Source organism: Mustela putorius, unplaced genomic scaffold (assembly GCF_011764305.1).
Source record: "Mustela putorius furo isolate JIRA1106 unplaced genomic scaffold, ASM1176430v1.1 tig00003845_pilon_pilon_pilon, whole genome shotgun sequence".
NCBI lineage: Eukaryota > Metazoa > Chordata > Mammalia > Carnivora > Mustelidae > Mustela > Mustela putorius.
The window spans coordinates 85868586-85883625 of record NW_025421998.1 but is presented as its reverse complement, the minus strand read 5'-3'; the positions used below and the strand labels follow the sequence as shown (position 1 = coordinate 85883625).

The window sequence follows — 15040 nt, the reverse complement described above, 5'->3', positions numbered from 1 at the left end:
CCCCTTTCCAAAATGAGAATTTGGTACTTTTCCCTTGCACATGACTTCATCTGTAATCTTCCTGCTACCAGAATGACAAATGTACTTACCCATCTTCTTCCCATTTCAGAGAGAGACCCGGAGCCCTGCTGTACCTCCCTCTCGCCCTCTAGCAGTAGCCGTTGTCCTACAGGAGTATTAAATTGTCTGTGGAGTATTAATATATTCTCTGTTTCCAACTCTAAAAGTATATGGTTTCACTTTGCCCATTTTTGAGCTCTATTAAAATAGCATATAGGGATGCCTGGGTTGCGCAGTCAGTTAAGTGTCTGCCTTCGGCTCAGGTCATGATCCCAGGGTTCTGGGATCAAGCCTGGAGTTGGGCTCCCTGCTCCGCGGGGAGCCTGATTCTCTCTCTTTCCCTCTGCCTGCTGCTCCCCCTGCTTGTACTCTCTCTCTGTCAAATAAATAAGTAAATAAAATGTTTCAAAACTATTATATAAATCATATTAAGTATTCCTGTTCTTTTAGTTAGTGTGTGTGTGTGTGTGTGTATGTATATATATATATATATATATATAATTTTTTTTAAGGTTTTATTTATTTGACAGAGAGAGACACAGCGAGAGAGGGAACACAAGCAGGGAGAGTGGAAGAGGGAGAAGCAGGTTTCCCGCCGATCAGGGAACCCAACGCAGACAGACTCTTTTTTTTTTTTTTTTTTTTTTTTTATTTATTTATTTGACAGAGAGAAATCACAAGTAGATGGAGAGGCAGGCAGAGAGAGAGAGGGAAGCAGGCTTCTCCGCTGAGCAGAGAGCCCGATGCGGGACTCGATCCCAGGACTCTGAGATCATGACCTGAGCCGAAGGCAGCGGCTTAACCCACTGAGCCACCCAGGCGCCCAACAGACAGACTCTTAACTGACTGAGCCACCCAGGTGCCCCAAGAAATATATTTTAGATACAAATCTTTTATGCTTAAATATGTTGTAATTATCTTTTGATTCTTTTTCATTTTTCTTTTGGTTTCTTTTTTAAAATCTTTGCTTTTTAAGTAATTTTATTTTTTTTAAGATTTTATTTATTTATTTGACAGAGATCACAAGTAGACAGAGAGAAAGAGAGAGAGAGGAGGAAGCAGGTTCTCTGCTAAGCAGAGAGCCTGACGCGGGACTCGATCCCAGGACCCTGAGATCATGACCCGAGCTGAAGGCAGAGGCTTAACCACGGAGCCACCCAGGCGCCCCCCTTTTTAAGTAATTTTAGATTTGCCAAAAAGTGGCAAGGATGATGTAGAGTTTGATGTACCTTTCCCTCAACTTCACCTGATACTACCATCCTACACAGCCACCGTACATGTATCGCAACGGACCGACACTGTACAATACTGTTAACTACACTACAGACTTGATTCCTGTTTTACCATTATTTCCCCTTGATGGTCTTTTTTGCTCCAGAATCCATCGCCTTCCATCAGCCTGTCTCACTAGTCTCTTCCAGCCAGTGGCAGTGACTCTGTCTTTCCCTCTTGTCTGTCATCTTGCTGGTCTGAAGAGTACTAGCCGGATATTTTGTAGAATGGCCCTTCAGTTTAGGTGTGTCTGCTGGTGTTTTGTTTTGTTTTCCATGATTAGACTGGGGGTTTTGTGTTATTTATTTTTCATGGAAGTAGAGTTGTCGTACAACTCTGTATTGGTTTTAGGTGAACAGCACAGTGATTCAACAACGATAGGCATTAGGAAATGTCTATTAGTTTGCTCCCTAGGTTTTTTGGATTTGGCCCACTTCTTTTTTTAAGCACTTCTTTACTTTCTGGCATTACAAGCTGTTCCAGGCTTATCTTGTGCTTTCCCTTCCTCAGTGCTAGAATCCAGCTATTTTTTCCAAGGAGAATGGTTTTTGGAGAGTGGTTGGGGATCCTTGATATCACTGGTGTGTCAGTGCTTCTAGACCCTCTCAGTGGAGAGCCTAAGAAATACATGTTTGTACTTACTCATGTGTGCACCTGTCTGTCTGTGTGTTTCTTTATATGTCTGTATGCATGGGTTAACATATGCGTTCATCCTGACATCTGTCACTAATCCGACATCACAGAGCTCACATAGCTTTCTCCCCACCTGCTCTTGCTTATTTGCAACTTCTTTCTGTGACAGTGAGAAATCTGGCTTACGTTATTCACCATTTATTTTCTTATTTACCAACCTTGGCATACCCATAAAGTAGATTTATTTTATTTTTATTTTATTTGTCAGAGAGAGAAAGAGAGTACGCACAACCAGGGAGAGAGGTAGGCAGAAGGAGAAGCAGGCTCCCTGCTGAGCAAGGAGCCTGAAGCTAGACTCGATCCCAGGACCCTGGGACCATGACCTGAGCTGAAGGCAGACGCTCAATCAACTGAGCCACCCAGGCTTCCCTCTAAAGTTTAACTGACAACCCATAATCTTCTGGGTAAGAGATTTACCCTGTTGAGAGCACTGTTTATTCTTTTTGTTTTTAGCTTTACAATACCCAGTCAATAAAGTATTTTTCAGTTACTTTGGTCAACTGTGTTTCCCCATCCCGAGGCTATGTTATACATTTGCAACAGAGTTAAGTTTATTTTCATAGTCTTCGCTACATCCTAGGATTTCCCTAATATCTCTGTTTTTTGTTTTTCTTCTGAACTTGTGCTAAGTAAAGTTATTTCCTTGGGGTATTTAGTTCTGTGCGTTTCAGCAAATACAGTCTTGTGTCCGTCACTTCAGTACTATATAGAATAGTTCTGGGGTTGCCCGGCTGGTTTAGTAGGTGAAACATGCGTCTTTTGATCTCAAGGATGTAAGTTCAAGCCTCACATTGGGTGTAGAGATACTTAAAAAACAAAACAAAACAAAACCAGTTCTATTGTCCTAAGTCACTTCTTCTTTCCCTCCAACTAGTGACCTCTTTTCTATTCCTACAGTTTTGCCTTTTCCATAATGACCTATAAATGACCTCAAACACTTGTAGTCTTGTGTCTTCTTTCACTTAACATTTTATCTTTTGGATTCCTCCCTGCAATGTGAGTCAGTCCATTCCTTTTTATTGCGAAGTAGTCTTTGTATGGATGTATGACAGTTTGTTTTATCCATTCCTTTGCTGAAGGATATCTTGGTTGTTTGCAGCCAATGATGGATAAAGCTGTGATGAACATTTGCAGCTGGGTTTTTGAGTGACCACACGTTTCCAGTTGTTTGGGGGGTACATACGGAGAATACGCTTGCTGAGTTCTACGGTGATTGTACGCCTAACTAAAAGAAACTGCTCCACTGTTTTCCAAAGTGGTGGTCCTGTTTTGGACTCTTACTAGCAGTGTGTAAGAGTTCTTGTTTAACATGTGAGCTTGTCAGACTGTTTTTAGCCAGGTAAGAGGCATGTAAGGGGTGCCTGGGTGGCTCAGTGGGTTGAGCCGCTGCCTTCGGCTCAGGTCATGATCGCAGGGTCCTGGGATCGAGTCCCGCATCGGGCTCTCTGCTCAGCAGGGAGCCTGCTTCTCCCCACTCCCCCTGCCTGCCTCTCTGCCTACTTGTGATCTCTGTCTGTCAAATAAATAAATAAGATCTTTAAAAAAAAAAAAAAAGGCTTGTAATGACATTACAGGGTAGTTCTAGTTTGCATTTGCCTAATGACATTGAACATCTTTTTATATACTTATTTGCTGCCTGTATATCGTCTTTGGTAACTTCTTCTAGATCTTTTGCATGTTAAAAAAATTGAGTTATCTCTGTATTGTTGAGTTTAAGTTATTTAAGGGGTGCCCCCCACCTTACTGAACTAGCTAGGGCTTCTAGTACGGTGTTCAGTAGGAGCGGTGACAGGGACATCCTTGCCTTGTTCCCAAATTTAAGGGCGAAGCATCAGTCTCTCCACATGAAATATGTTAGCTACTGGCTTAATTTGCAGATATCACTTATTAGGTTAAGAGAATTCCCTTCTGTTCCTAGTTTGCTCAGATTTTTTTAAAAAATCATAAGTGAACGGTTAATTTTGTCAAGTGATTTTTCTGCACGTATTGAGATGATCATATGGTTTTTCCTTTTCTTGTTAATATGGTGGATTGGGTTGATTGCTTTTCAAGTACTGAATCAGCCGTGAGGTGAACCTTGCTTAATCATGATGTAGTATCCTTGTAATATATTGCTGGGTTTGGATAGTCATTAGGGAAATACAAATGAAAGCCACAACTGGATACCCCGTCATGCCCAGTAGAATGTCTGCAATGGAACAGACAGATGATAACAGTTGTTGGTGAGGAGGAGGAGACCTTGGAGGCCTCATACACTGCTCGTGGGTAAGTGGGCATGAAATACGGTGCAGTCACTTTTGAAAACAGTTTGGCAGTTCCTTGATGCTAAATACAGAGTTACCATATGATCTGGGAATTCCAGTCCTGGGTCCATATCCAAGAGGAATGAAAACCTGTGTCTACACAGAAACTTGGACACACATGTTCGTAGTAGCTTTATTCAAATGACCACAAGGTGAACGACCTAAATGTTCATCGACTGATAAGTAGATAAACAAACTGTGGTCTGTCCCAACATGGAGTCGTCACTTAGCAATAAAAAGAAATACAGGACTGACACCTGCTTGAACCTGGGGGAAACTATAGTGGAAAAAGCCAGTCATGAGAGACTCTTCACTGTAGGATTCCATTTCTGGGAAATGTCCAGAACAGGCAGATCCACAGAGACAAAGGCTGGATGGGTGTGTGCCCAGCACACAGCTTTTCTTCTGCTGCGTCTTCCGGGTGAGGGTTTGTGTTAATTCAGTGAAGAGTTGACCTTCATTTTAAACTTGTTGCGCCACAGGCTGCAAATCCCCCAGTAACCCCTCTGTCTGCCTCCCTGTTTGGCTGTAAGTCTTCCTTCATGCTGCTGGGACCACAATTCCCTCCAGCTGTATTCATCTTTTTTTTTTTTTCCCTTAAGATTCTATTTATTTATTTATTTATTTAAAGATTTTATTTATGTATTTGACAGAGATCACAAGTAGGCAGAGAGGCAGGCAGAGAGAGAGAGAAGGGGAAAGCAGGCTCCCCGCTGAGCAGAGAGCCCAACTCGGGGCTCGATCTCGGGACCCTGGGATCATGACCCGAGCTGAAGGCAGAGGCTTTAACCCACTGAGCCACCCAGGCGCCCCAAGATTTTATTTATTTGAGAGAGAGAGAGAGAGAGAGAGAGCAAGGGAGAAGATGAGCTGGGGGAGAGGCAGAGGGAGAAGCAGGCTCCCTGCTGAGCGGGGAGCCCAATGCCAGGCTCCATCCCAGGAACCTGGGATCATGACCTCAGCCAAAGGCAGATGCTTAACCTACTGAGCCACCCAGGCGCCCCTATCCAACTTATATTTATGTCACACTTGCTATCGCTAGCACTTTGCGTTAGTAGCAGGGAGAAGGACATTCTCTGATGTTTTGATAAACGTGATTCTTAAAAGGCGCTGGAACCTGGGGCTTGAGGGTGTGGCCGTCATTGGTGCCCAGCCTCTTTTCTAGAAGCTACGCTGGACTTAGCACGTATCCCTGCCCTCCCCAGGGGAGAAGGGCTTTTTTATTTTTCCTGTTCCCTTTCCCAGCTGCAATGGGTTTCCATCGTACCCTCTGGATAAAAGATTTTTGCCTTTCTCCTGCAGTTTATTTATTTTTTTTTTAAAAAGATTTTATTTAAGCAGGCAGAGAGGCAGGCAGAGAGAGGAGGAAGCAGGCTCCCCGCTGAGCAGAGAGCCCGATGCGGAGCTCGATCCTAGAACCCTGAGATCACAACCTGAGCCAAAGGCAGAGGGTCAACCCACTGAACCACCCAGGCGCCCTCTCCTGCAGTTTAATGCTTCTGTTTCCTCGATGAAATAGGAGAGATGAATCTGGGCAGGGTCTCATTGGTGGCTGGCATTTTGCTTCCCCAGGTTTGTTGGGTTTCCTCCAGCTTCCTCAGGCTACAGATTTTTTTGAGCTTCTCCCGGGGAGTAAGGCTGTTTTCCCCTAGTGGGCATGGGGCTGTATGGCGTTTCAGCAGTGACTACTGTTTTCTTCCCCTAGCCGGCCGCACGGGAGAACTTTCTCAGGGTTCTCGCCAGGCATCCTCATGAGCTCCCGGTGGGTTTCCTGGCGGGAGAAAGCCTACACAGGGTGGGGGGGCTCTTCCCGTGTCTGCAGCCCGCCAGGCTTCACAGTAGCCCATCCTCAGCCTTTAGCAACCATATTTTCTTACCAAACACTGGTCCTGTGCACACAAATGCTTGTGTCCCATTTCTCCCCGCGGTTGCCAGTTGCCACTTTTCAGGAGAGTTGTTTGCCCATGATCTCAGTTCTCCAGTGGTTCAAAAAAAGTCATAAATTTTCTGTTTTTTCCAGCTTTTTTCTTGGTGTAAGGGTAGGAGCAGTGTTCTTTCTGGCTCTCTGTTCTCGTTGACTGAAACTGGAAGTCCTGGGGCTCTTTTTTTTTTTTTTTTTTTTAAAGATTTTATTTATTTATTTGACAGAGAGAGATCACAAGTAGACAGAGAGGCAGGCAGAGAGAGAGAGGGAAGCAGGCTCCCTGCTGAGCAGAGAGCCCGATGCGGGCCTCGATCCCAGGACCCCGAGATCATGACCTGAGCCGAAGGCAGCGGCTTAACCCACTGAGCCACCCAGGCGCCCACCTGGGGCTCTTTTTAAAAAAGATTTTATTTATTTGAAAGAGAGAGAGAAAGAGTGCACGAGAGCCCATGAGCTGGGGGTAGAAGGAGAAGTAGGGTCCCCACTGAGCAGGGAGCTTGATGTGGGGCTCCAGGGCGATCCAGGAACCCTGGGGTCATGACCTGAGCTGAAGGCAGCCACTTCACTGACGGAGTCACCCATGCACCCCCTGTTTGTGTGTGTGTGTGTGTGTGTGTTTATATGCACACAGATTCTTCGTTTTGATGAAGCCAAATTTATCAGTTTTTCTTTGGCGTGTACTTGTGTTTTGTTGATTGACCACTGCATATAAAATTAGTTCCTTTAACAGACACATATTAAGGCAGAAGATACTATGCTATAGAGAGGTTCACGTAAAAGGCTAGAATTATTGGACCCTTGAACCCAGGCTTAGATTTCCTATCTGAGAAAGGTGTTAACTAATAACTCGATTTCTTTATGTGTATAGGACAGATTATTATGTCTATTTCTTCTTAAGTCACTCTGGTGAGTTGTATTTCCTCAGGAATGTGTCCGTTTAATCTGCTTCAGTTTTATCAGCAATTGCTCATAATAGCTTGTACTATAAATATATTTTATTATTTTTATACCTCATATTTTGTATTTATGCATTCTGGGTTATTTCTCCCTTTGATCAACCTCACCAAAGACTTTACTATTTTATTAGTTTTTAAAGAAAGTCTGGGGGCATCTGGGGAGCTTAGAGGATCCAACTCTTGATCTTGGAGTTAATGAGTTTGAGCCCCATGGTGGATGTAGAGATTACTTAAGGAAAAAATAAGTAATAAAAAAATAAATTTCCTATATTAAGAAAGAGAAAATACCTTTTGACTTTGCTGATACTTGCTATTGTATTTTGTTTTCTGTTGCACTAATTTCTCCTTTTATCTTTGTTACTTCATTCCTCCTATGGGATGGGGGGGGTTTGCAGCTTTCCATTATGAAATTGAAGAGTATATATAGGACCAGATCTGAGCAGGTCCTGAGGAAGGACACATCGTAAATTGCAATGCGGCCTGTTCCTGCCGTACCGCCGCCTTTCCGTCAACTCCTCCCCGAAGGTCCCAAAGAAAGTAGTTCACGGTGATCAGTTGTCTGAGGCATGAATAAAGCCAGGTTAGGTTTATGTATGTACTATGCTGGAGCCAGGCAGGAGTGGACTGATGTGGGATGGTAGCCCTGTTTAGGGGTGACACTGAGGTATAGTAAGGATAGAAAGTTCTTCCAACAGGGAGGGCTTTATTATTTTTAAAAATGATTTTATTTATTTATTTGACAGAGAGAAAGATTACAGGCAGGCAGAGAGAGAGGGGGAAGGAGGCTCCTGGCTGAGCAGAGAGCCCGATGCGGGACTCGATCCCAGGACCCTGAGATCATGACCTGAGCCGAAAGCAGAGGCTTAACCCACTGAGCCACCCAGGTGCCCCCAGGGAGGGCTTTAAATGGTACATTTCATGGTCAGTTTTTGTTGTTGATGTTGTTTGGTTTTGGGGAGGTTTTTTTTGAAGGCAAGCTATATTGAGGTGAGGATCTGGCCAGATTCACAGGCAGAAGCTAATGATTTGGGGAGAGAAGCTTAAGAACTTAGAAGAAACAAGAATAGAGAATCAGTGCAAGGAACTTTAGGGAGGAGGCATATGGATGGATATCTTTTTTTTTTAAAGATTTTATTTACTTATTTGGCAGAGATCACAAGTAGGCAGAGAGGCAGGCCGTGGGGGAAGTGTAGGCTCCCTGCTGAGCAGAGAGCCCGATGCCGGGCTCGATCCTACGACCCTGAGATGTGACCTGAGCCGAAGGCAGAGGCTTAACCCACTGAGCCTCCCAGGCGCCCCTGGATGGACTTCTTCAGATAGATCTGGAATGCAAGGATTTTTATCGCACTCTTTACACTTTTTTTCCTTCTTCAAGATTTTAGTTGAAAGAGTGAGAGTACATGAGTGGGAGAGGGAGAAGCAGGCTCTCCCTGAGCAGGGAATCTGATGTGGGGCTGGATACCAGGACCCTGAGATCAGGACCTGAGCCAAAAGCAGACAATTAATGACTGAGCCACTCAGGCATCCCACTTTTATCTTGCTCTTGATAATCAGATGGGTGAGATATTCATTGTGCCTATCAGGTAGCTTTTTTCTCCAGAGATGGTAACAGAGATAGCGAGAGAGCTCAAGTGGGGAGGAGAGGGAGAAGCAGGCTCCCTGGATGCGGGACTCGATCCCAGGACCCTAGGATCATGACTTGAGCTGAAGGCAGGTGCTTAACCAACTGAGCCACCCAGGTGCCCCCTAAGCGTGATTCTTTAGCTATCTTAAGTGATTCTATTAGCAAAATGATTATTAATATTCTTTTCTCCTGGGTGCTTGGAGTTTATTTTCCACTTGGTGGAAGGCATGCAGTTACAGGGTGTAACTGCTTGTGTGTGGCTTGGATAGTAAAGAATGGGGTTCTCTCAACTTCCTTTTTGGTGTTTTGCTGTTTTGATATAAAAGAACCCAACTGGGAAAAAAAAAAGAAAGAAAGAAAGAAAAAAGAAAAAGAAAAGAAAAAAGAACCCAACTGTTTCTGCTCGCTGCAGCCTGCCTGGTCTACAGGGAGGGGAGGGTAAGGGAGGGGAGGGGAGGGCCTCTGAGGAGCCTAGTGGCTCCTGAAGCCTGGTGGCTGGTGGTGGCGACTCAGGATTGGGGCCCGGTGTTGGCTTTGCCAGGCTGGCCACCAGGCTGCTTCCCCGTGGTTTCCGGAGCCAAGTCACAGGAGATCGTGCTCCTGCAGGCGTGGGGAGAGTCCACGCCTTCTGGGGACTCTAATGTTGTAGCCACGAATGAGAGAATAGACTTCCCCAAAAAGAAGCTTGCACGCCAGCAATCCGATCGGCCTTGGGGAAACCGGGGTGGTGAGGGATGGCTTCCCCGGGACACTGTGCACTTCCGCAGGAGCTGTTACTGGAAGTGGAGCCCAGGCGGCGCCAGTAATAGCTGTGGGCGGCCGCTGTAGTCGTGGGCTGGCAGAAGCCCGGGCGTGTGCTCGTGGGTGGCGGGGACAGGGATGCTAGGCACAGAGCCCATTTGCAGAGGAGACCATGGAAAGCCACTCCTCAACGGAGGTGCGCCCAGGGCTCTGTTTTCTGTTGGAGGCAGACGGAACTGATCTCTAATGTTTGAAATGAAGAACCCTGGTTTTTATAGTGAAGAAGTGGGGGTGGGAGAGCAGATTGGGAGGGTGAAGAGTGTGCTCCCTGAAAGATGTGTTCAAGCCCTAATCCCCAGTGTTTAGTGCCAGTGAATGTGACTTCATTTGGAAATAGGGACTTTGCAGATATAATCAAGTTACAGTCATCCTGGGTTAGGTCGTGCGGGGTCGGGGGAACCCTATATGCAAAGACTAGCATTCTTCTAAAAGGGGAGACACGCGGGGGAGAGGCTCTGTGATGATGGAGCCTGAAATTGAAGGGATATAGCCGCAAGCCAGGGATACCGAAGATTGCTGCAAAGATGCAAAGACAGATTGTCCCCGAGTGCCTTCAGAGGAAGCATGGCCCTACCGATTTTGAATTTCTAGACTCTAGAACCATGATAGAATACATTTATGTTGTCTTAAGCCACCCAGGTTTTGGTCATTTGACACAGCAGCCTTGGAAACAAATACATATTTCGTTCAATGTACCTGTGGAAAGATTCAGTTCTGGGAATTGGATGTGCGGCCGGTTGTGTCGTCCACTGTGGTGACTTGACCCAGGTCACAGGTTGCTGAGCCTTGAGGTGGGATGGTAGTGGGCTTCTCCTGAAGAACACGCGGTTATTAGCCCGTGTCCGAAATGCCTTTCGTTAGGTTATTCTGATTACCATGCAGGCCCTGCCATCCAGTATGGCATTACTAGCCCACCTCTTTTCCTAGAAATGGAATTCTGTTCTTGCCTGTACTGCTACCCAAGGAACCTAGTGTCCATCCCCACTGGAATCCACGTTACCGCCTATAGCACACCTGGCAATGAAGAACAGCCGCAGTGTTCTCTTAGGATATGCTACTGGTCTCCTCAACAATATCCCAGATTCGGGGGGCCTGGGTGGCTCAGTCGTTAAGCCTCTACCTTCGGCTCAGGTCATGATCCCAGGGTCCTGGGATCAAGCCCCGCATCGGGCTCTCTGCTCGGTGGAAGCCTGTTTCTCCCTCCCCCACTCCGCCTGCTTGTGTTCCCGCTCTCGTTCGCTCTCCCTGTCTATCAAGTAAATAAATAAAATCTTTAGAAAAAAAAATAATATCCCAAATTTAATCAAATCCAAGATACTATCAATGAATGGTAAGATGATCCATTATTTTATAAACCACTTAGAAAAAAAAGACCACTGTCAAAATGGGACCTATAGTAACTTATAAAACATCCTCAGGGGTGCGTGGGTGGCTCAGTGGGTTAAAGCCTCTGCTTTCGGCTCGGGTCATGATCCCGGGGTCCTGGGATTGAGCCCCACATCTGGCTCTCTGCTCAGCAGGGGGCTTGCTTCTCTTCCTCTCTCTCTGCCTGCCTCTCTGCCTACTTGTGATCTCTGTCTGTCAACTAAATAAATAAAATCTTAAAAAAAAAAATCCTCATTTCACAGACCTGAACAGATGTGCGTCTTAGAACTCATGAAATACAGTATTTTTTAAAGCCTCGGTGAAGCAGGTGTCATTGGAGCTTTTCTAACAGAAAAAGTGTAAGTGAGCAGATTATACATGATAGACATTTATTTGTTTATTTATCCATTTGTTTATTTATTTTAAGATTTTATTTATCCATTTGTCAGAGAGAGAGCACAAGCAGGGGGAGCGGCAGGCAGAGGGAGAAACAAACTCCCCACTGAGCAGGAAACCTGATGCGGGACCAGATCCCAGGACCCTGGGATTATGACCCAAGCCAAAGGCAGACGCTCAACCAACTGAGTCACCCAGGTGTCCCGATTCTTCTTCTTTTTTTAAAAAAAGAAAATTTACTTATTTGAGAAACATAATGAGAGCGAGCAAGCGCACATGCAAGCAGGGTGGGGGAGGGACAGGGAGAGGGAGAGGGCGTCGGAAGCAGACTCCGTTGCCCAGTGCAGAACATAATGTGGGGCTCCATCCCACAACCGCGAGACCATGACCCGAGCTGAAACCGAGAGTGAGGCGGCTTAACCAACGAAGGCACCCAGGCGCTGCCGTGATACTCCCCCGTTCTAACACTTCTTGCTCTCTTAAGATTTCGGATTTCGTCTTACTCGTTATTCCAGGAAATTTGGGGGAACTTAACTGTACTTAAGGCAGACTACCACTGAGTGCAGGTTTCAGTTCACCAACGAAGAAAACGTGGAGAACTTGTACTTCTAACTGCTTAAGTCAGCACATTGACGCCAAACTCTCTCGTATGCAGACCCATGTTGATAAATTCAGCCTGCTCTGCTTCCCATCCTTGATCTAGCACACTCCAATTGTATAACCACACGTGTTTGCTAGAATCGTGCCAGACGCTTCTGTGTGTAAGCCTTCTCCTGGGGCAGACTCTGTATTTGACTTTCCGGGGCGTACTGGAGTCTGACTGTTGTTACAGGTTTGGAAAAGGTGAAGGTTTGAAGAGGTGAGGAGATGTGGCTTTCTGTGTCCTTGAGCTCAGGTGAGCCTATGGCAGCGTTTTCAAGCAAGGTGGGAGCTGCCGCAGCAGACAGGAGAACAGCAGCTCAGGGTACCAGCGATGAGTTCTGTTGCAGACTGAGACTTCCAGATACTGGGGTTCATCTGCATTTTCTCATATGTCACCATTCCAATTCCCAAGGCCCCTTTTTCACATAAAAGACCTGGTGAAGCTGTGAATTAAACTAACACTGTAATTTGGCAACTCATGGGATCAAACTTCTCCTTTTGTCTTTTGGTCTTCTCTGCTCTCCGGCTGCAAACAGTAAGATTCCTTTACTATAGTCTCAGAAAGTCTCAGGTTTTCAGTCTGCCTTTTCTTTTTTTTTTTTTTTTTCTAAAGATTTTATTTATTGATTTGACAGAGATCACAAGTAGGCAGAGAGGCAGGCAGAGAGAGAGGGGAGGAAGCAGGCTCCCTGCTGAGCAGAGAGCCCGATGCAGGGCTCCATCCCAGGATCCTGGGATCATGACCTGAGCCGAAGGCAGAGGCTTTAACCCACTGAGCCACCCAGGCACACCCTGCCCCATTTTAAAAGAAAGTTTGTTTGTTTTTAAATATTTTATTTATTTATTTGACAGACAGAGATCACAAGTAGGCAGAGAGTCAGGCAGAGATAGAGGGGAGGAAGCAGGCTCCCTGCTGAGCAGAGAGCCTGATGCAGGGCTGGATCCCAGGACCCTGAGATCATGACCTGAGCCGAAGGCAGAGGCTCAACCCACTGAGCCACCCAGGTGCCCCTCAGTCTGTGCTTGGATAGGAGGATTTAAGAATGAGAATTTGTTCTTTTTCTAAAGTGAGGTCTATGCCCACTATAAGGCTTGAACATTATTCTCTTTCTTTAAGCCAGTTTTCATTGGCTTAAAGAAAGAGATTTTTATCTCTTCTAGGGGATATTTGGCAATATATAAAGATATTTTTGTTTTTCACAACTGGGGAGAGACGTGTGTATATGTTCCTCACATCTGCTGGATAGAGACCAGGGATATTGTTAAATATCCTACGATGCATACAACCTCCCATAACAAATAAACATCCTAGCCCAAATAATGTCAGTAATTCTGGGGTTTTAGGAACCCTGTTTTAAGCTGTTCACCATAGTGCGAAGTAACCACCCTATTCCACATTCCCTAATTACTCAAATGTGCTGGTATTTCCCTCAGCAATCTCTTTTGTCAAAAAAGTATGCCCAGTGAGAGGGAGCACTGCTATTTTATGACTGCTAAGAAGGAAAAACCACTGACAAACCATAATGGTACATTGATTTTTTTAAGTGATTTTTTTAAAGATTATTTGTTTATTTAGAAAGAGAATGAGTTGGGGGAGGGACGTGAGGAAGGAATCTGAAGCAGACTCCCCGCTGAGCAGGGAGCCTGATGCGGGGCTCAACCCCAGGAGCCCGAGATCATGACTCGAGCCGAAACCAAGAGTCTGACGCTTAACCAACTGAGCCACCCAGGCGCCCCTGGTACATATTTTTTTTTTTTAAGTTTTTATTTATTTATTTGACAGATCACAAGTAGACAGAGAGGCAGGAAGAGAGACGGAGGGGAAAGCAGGATCCCTGCTGAGCAGAGAGCCTAATTAGGGGCTTGATCCCAGGACCCTGAGACCATGACCTGAACTGAAGATAGAGGCTTAACTTACTGAGCCATCCAACTCCGACCTCCTCCCCCATACATTGATTTTTTAACACACGTCCTTTTATGCATGCCCTTCCTACTCTTGTCAGCGAATACCCAAGCCACTTCATGGACATTTCATTCCAGATGACAGATGATAATGTGACTGCTTCTCCACAAGATGCCATAGGACACTAGAGTCGTGTCCTCTCATACTTGCAGAATTCTGCCTTTAACCCCAGTAAGCCCCAAAATGAATCCTTGAAGTCCTGTTGCTTACAACCACTCCTGACATAAATTTCTGCTTTTCAGTAGCAAAGTTGTGTGTTTGTGTGTGTGTGTGCACATGCATGTGTGAAATATACTGGGTTACTGTGTTGCTTATGGAGGAACAGGGATTGCTGGAGACCACATTTAGGGCGACTTTTAATCACCCAAGTTAGGCTATAGCAGTGGTCCAAAGAGGGCGGTACGGCTCAGCAGCGCCAAGCACCTGGTGCTGGAGTTTTGGCTGTGGATACTCTAGCATCATCTCCACCGCTGCTTGCCCTTGAGCATGAGGTCATGGTTACCGCCATCAGAGTTCCTCATCATCTACTGCCTCTTCACTCAGTGGCTGGGATCGAAGTGTCTAGTTCATGACAGCTTAGCACATGCTTGTGCTCTAGTCACAAGGGAGGGTGGAAAGGAAGTATCTGTCACCCTCAGTACCTATAATGAGCAAGGAGGAGACATACTGCTGTCATCAACGTTTTATTATGTGGGGGGTTCCACAAATAGAGAAAAATGGCATAGGTTCTGATTGGCTACAAAGAACAAAGGTCCATGGGACGCCTGGGTGGCTCAGTTGGTTAGGCATCTGCCTTCTGGCGGAGTCATGATCCCGGGGTCCTGGGAACAAGTCCTGCATCAGCCTCCTTGCTCAATGGGGGGCCTTCTTTCCCTCTGACCCTCCCCTGGTTTGTGCTCTATCTCTCTCTTTCTGTCTGACAAATAAATAAAATCTTAAAAAAAAAAAAAAAAAGAAATGGTAAAGGTCGACTACATTCTTCCCACCACTCTCTCCCTTCTGCTCTGAACAGAAAACCAGAAACAATCCTGATTCCCCTCG

At 45.7% G+C, this 15040-nt stretch overlaps 1 protein-coding gene across 1 annotated transcript in view; it reads left to right on the top strand.

The window, feature by feature from the left end:
- Window positions 1-15040, top strand: part of PODXL (podocalyxin like) — a 49303-nt gene that overhangs the window by 22391 nt on the left and 11872 nt on the right. The window lies entirely within an intron of this gene.